Source organism: Myotis lucifugus, unplaced genomic scaffold (assembly GCF_000147115.1).
Source record: "Myotis lucifugus unplaced genomic scaffold, Myoluc2.0 scaffold_25, whole genome shotgun sequence".
Lineage (NCBI taxonomy): Eukaryota > Metazoa > Chordata > Mammalia > Chiroptera > Vespertilionidae > Myotis > Myotis lucifugus.
The window spans coordinates 10,257,186-10,261,941 of NW_005871073.1; the positions used below are offsets into that span (position 1 = coordinate 10,257,186).

General features: G+C 40.3%; 1 protein-coding gene across 4 annotated transcripts in view; it reads right to left on the reverse strand.

Moving 5' to 3' along the window:
- MCOLN2 (mucolipin 2) overlaps window positions 1-3,165 on the reverse strand; it is a 44,996-nt gene extending 41,831 nt beyond the window's left edge. For all 4 annotated transcript variants that reach the window (XM_023751802.1, XM_023751800.1, XM_023751799.1 and 1 more), the window contains exon 1: window positions 3,108-3,165. The gene's annotated coding sequence lies outside the window, so the exon portion shown is untranslated. The remainder of the gene's footprint in view (window positions 1-3,107) is intronic.
- Window positions 3,166-4,756: the final 1,591 nt, after the last annotated feature.

Below are 4,756 nucleotides of genomic sequence, written 5' to 3' on the forward strand. Positions count from 1 at the left end.
ATTTTGTTTCGGTTAGTATTCATCAACGTTTTCCAAGGAATCATTAGTCAATGAATTGTATGACAATTGGAACTCATCGGTGAGACTTTAGAGTCCTCCTTCAAGCCAACTACAAAATTAAAACTTAGACACATTAAAAAAATAAAAGAATAGAAACATGGAACAGACTGTTGAATCTCAGAGGGAAGGTGGGGGTGGGTGGGTGGGAAGAGATTAACCAAATAACTTGTATGCATTAATGCATAACCCATCGACATAGACAATAGTGTAGTGAAGGCCTGGAGAGGGGGCCTAGAAGGGATCAATGGAGGAAAAAAAAAGGGGACATATGTAATACTTTCAACAATAAAGATTTTTAAAAGTAATAAAATAAAGTATAAGATACAGACCTAAATATACTAGTATGTACATATGTATAGTGTATGTATATGTGTGTGTATGTGTATGTATATATATATGTATATGTACATATATATATGTAATTTTACATGCCTTTCAAAGCAAGACAAAAATCAGAAGCCATGAAAATGACTGACAGATCTTAACACAAAAAATTTGACTGGGAAATTGCAATATATTTAAACAGCAAAAGTTTACTATTACTTGTAGATAGTTCCAAATTATTAATAAGGAAAACACAACCCAATATAATAACTGGCAAAAGATCTGAACAAGCCAGTAAATATTTAACAACAATAATGAAAAAAAACGAAAAATGTACATTTTTGAAGGGCACTTGGGCAGTTCCTAGAAGAATATCTGTAATCTAGAAATCAAACTTCTATGGAATTATACTACAAATGTTAATGAAAATAACCAGTCAAAATGATGATTACAAAAAAGTTCATTGTAACTTTGTATTGACTTAAAAAATGTCTGTGACATATTGTTAAATTTTTTTAAAGTTATAATGTAAATACATTGAGATTCCATTTTTCAAAAAATGTTGATATTTATATCTGTATTGTAGACATTTTAAAAGGCTAAAGGTCCAAACCAGAAAAAAAATCTTGCTACTCTCTCTGAAATAGTATTAGGGTCATCTTAATTTTCTTCAGGTTTTCCATATTTTCTTTGGCAATTAACATGTGAAATCTTGAGCTATTATGAGTTAAAATAAGCTATTTCAAAAAGAAAGGGTCAAATAATATGCATCAGGTAATCAAGCATTTCCCCAACCTTAGTTTATAAGTGGTGAATGGGTGGTGGAATGCAGAGACTAAAATTCAGTGTTTCCACAACAATGACCGTGTTAGCCCAGGGTGAATGACACTGCAATCTGGCAGATGGAAGATTTTATTTAGACCAATCTCAAGCAACTCCCACATCAGTTTTTTGTTTGTTTGTTTTTTTATATATTTTTATTGATTTCAGGAGGGGAAAGAGAAACATCAATGATGAGAGAGAATCACTGATCAGCTGCCTCCTGCACACCCCCTACTAGGGATCTAGCCAACAACCTGGGCATGTGCCCTGGCCAGGAGTCAAACTGTGACCTCCTGGTTCATAGGTGGACACTCAACCACTGAACCACACTGACCAGGCAGGTGTTGTGTTTTTTTTAAAATTTATTCTAAATTCCTACAGTGGACTGATTAGCTAATGGTTTGCTAATCTCACTAAAGAGGGAGAAAAAGGAAGAGAAGGGAGAGAGAGAGAGAGAGATGTGTCCAGTTCTCTGAGGCTCTGGGGTAGTTGAGCCCCAATTAAAGGAAGTTAAAGAAAAAAAAAAGTCAGAGAAAGAAACTTTAGTTACCTTCTCAGCACAGCTCTCAGAACATAAAATCAAAACCATGGGCCAGTCTTCTCCTGAGAAGCACCCAGAAGAAAGACTGTAGGGGCTTTTCCTTTCCCACAAGGGCCACCCATAAAAGATGAGCATGCTACACGCTGTAGGAATTTCCCTAAAGAGAGTCATGCTGCTGAGCTCCTATTCCACCTCCTCCCATCCCCACTGGCTGTCTCGGGCCAGCAGGAAAGCAGAAGTACAGCCAGTGCTGGTTGTGAACAAGCCTCGCCCCCTTTGAAAATACATCCTGAAGAATCAGCTTTCTGGGTCAGAAATAAGAAAAACAAAACTCTATTTCTCAGCAATACCAGATTTCAAATGCAGTTAAAGCTGAAGATGATGACTGGAATCATGGCATTTCTTACAGTTTTCTTTCTCTAACATTTTCAGTATGTGCCCAGTTTAACAGGTCATGCTAATAACACTCTGTAAGTAAATGTAAAATTAAAAGAAGTTATAAAATTATAAATAATATTTTTTCCTCAAAACATTGACTGAATTTACCTTATTTTTGGACAGGCCTCCTTCAGTGTCAGTTGGGAAGTCCCTAAAGTCACCCTATTTCTAGCAATTCCCTCTAGTTGCTATAAGGGATACAATTTTCTTTAAAAGCCCACCATTTAAATTGTGGTTCAGACACTAAAGATAATTTCCCAGAATCCTTAGCCTCACTAGTCACCAGTTATTGCCTGACAGACGTTTTAGACGGAAACCACAGGATTTATTCCAGGGGAGATGATAAGATTCAACCTTCAGAGGAGAAGAAAGGAAGCAGTCCCTCTGGCTAAGGGCTTGTCACCCTGGGGAGCAGGGGGCAGGAGCCCACACGCAAAACAGAGAAACCTCAGCTACAAGCAGGATGAGGAAAGTGGGAAGGAAAAACCCCAGAAGACTGCCAAAGTAAGCAAACAAGTAAACAAATAAACAAAGGCTTTAAAACACTTGATAGGGGAAAGAATATTGCAGTTTGACAAAGAAAATGAAGTCTGAGAATAAAATGGCTTTTCTCATAACAGGTGCTATAAGAGCTCAGCTGATTTCATTCTTCAGAACTAAGGTTAGACTCCAGGCTTCAGCTAAAGGTGACTAACAGTCCAGCCTCAGGAAGATTCCCCTTAAAGGGGTTTTCTTTGATCACTGTTTTTACTTTGAAAATTATAGCCAGAAGAAGCCATCTGTTTTAAGAATTGTCTTATTCAGGGTTTCACTTTCCTATTAGAGACCTAGCCAAAGAGATTAGTTTCTGAAGACGGTCGACCCTGACTTGGTTCTGTATTCTCTGCCACTATGTTCAGAACTTCTCTCTCCCTATTCTTACCAGTACTTGCTTCTTTGTGATATTTCATATGGCCCTGCTGGTGTGGCTCAGTGGTTGAGCGTCGACCTATGAAACAGGAGGTCATGGTCAGGGCACATGTTCCAGTTGTGGGGTTCAATCCCCATTGGGGGGCATGCAGTGGAGGACGTACAGGAGGCAGTGGAGGGATGCAGGAGGTAGCTGATCAATGATTGTCTCTCAGCATTGATGTTTCTCTCTCCCTCTCCCTTCCTCTCTGAAATCAATAAAAACATATTTTTAAAAAGATATTTCATATGTATTATTTTGTTTAAAATAATACTTTTGATATGCTTCTCCTTGGGAGAAAAGAATGAGGCCTCTTTAAGCACTGCATTGGGGATTTATCACATTTTAACTGCAGGAGGTTAAATAAAATTGGCACTATTATTGTGGCCTCTGCAGGGGAATGGCCAGGGGAAGTGTGGGAAAGGTGCCTGGTGTTGAAGGGTCCGGGCCACGGAGCCTGGTTTATGGGAAGTTCTCATGAAAGGAGAAGGGAAGTTTCTTGGCAATGAGAGTTTGACTGGCCTTAAAGTCTGAAGAGGAAGATGAGCTAACATGTTGAGATTGCTGGGCTCAGTAGGAAGAAGCTACCAGATGCCAATAACTTGTGCTGTTTGGTTAGCGCATCACAAAGGTGGTGAGCAATTTCTAAAGTGTGAAGTCCATATCCGGCCTCTGGGGAGGAGGTTGTTGGCCCCTTCAACAGAAAATATCAGAATCTGCGTCCTGGCACCCACAGCCTCTCCTACCTCCCCCTCACTGACCCCTTCTTCCATTCTCAGTTTACAAAGACACGCAAGGTTCTGTTGTCCATTGGTGTTGTACACAGTATTTTTCAAATTTGGATCCCTTCAAAAGCTATTTATAGGCACACTCAAATGTGTGTCCTCTCATGCTGTAAGAATGGGAACTTCTGAAGATTCTCACTGGATATGATAAACCGTTTAAGTCCTGAAGGAAATGTGCTAAGAAAAATACTGGACTTGAGGGAAAAAGATAGAAAGGTAATAGCACCACACCCACCATCAGCACAAACCTGCTTATCAATGTAAGCAGAAGACAGTGGGTGAATGAACCCTGAGTCAATTTGCTCCTCACCTGTTAAGGACAGCCGTTTTAGGAAGGAATATGTATCTTCTACCCATCTGCCCCATTAAATAGACACCCAGCATTAAAGGATATAGTTTATAAGTTACACGATATCCGGTTATTTTGTTGCAAAAAGTTGCACCTAAATTACGTCTTCTAATCCAAAATTGGTCTTTCAAGAGTCTACAAAATACAGGGCTTGGGATGAAATACTCCTCTGCACAGCCACGAGGGATCCAGCAAATCCTCCTCTGTGACGTCTGGCCTTCCTTGCTAGCCTTAAGCCCACTTATAATATTGCGAGCGCCACGCAGGCAAGGCAGGTGAAGTCTCTCTTCTATTTTAAGAAAGTTTAACGATCCACCACTAGATTTGTTTTCAAGCAGGGAACAGACAGCCAAGGCCCCAAGGCCCCTTTGTACTCATCACGCCCAGACGCAGCCGCGCAGCTGGCTGGTGGCAGCTTTGACCACTGACGTGGGGCCCGTGGGGCCGGGGGAAGCGCAGGGGCTGCACTGTACCCTTTTCATGAGGCA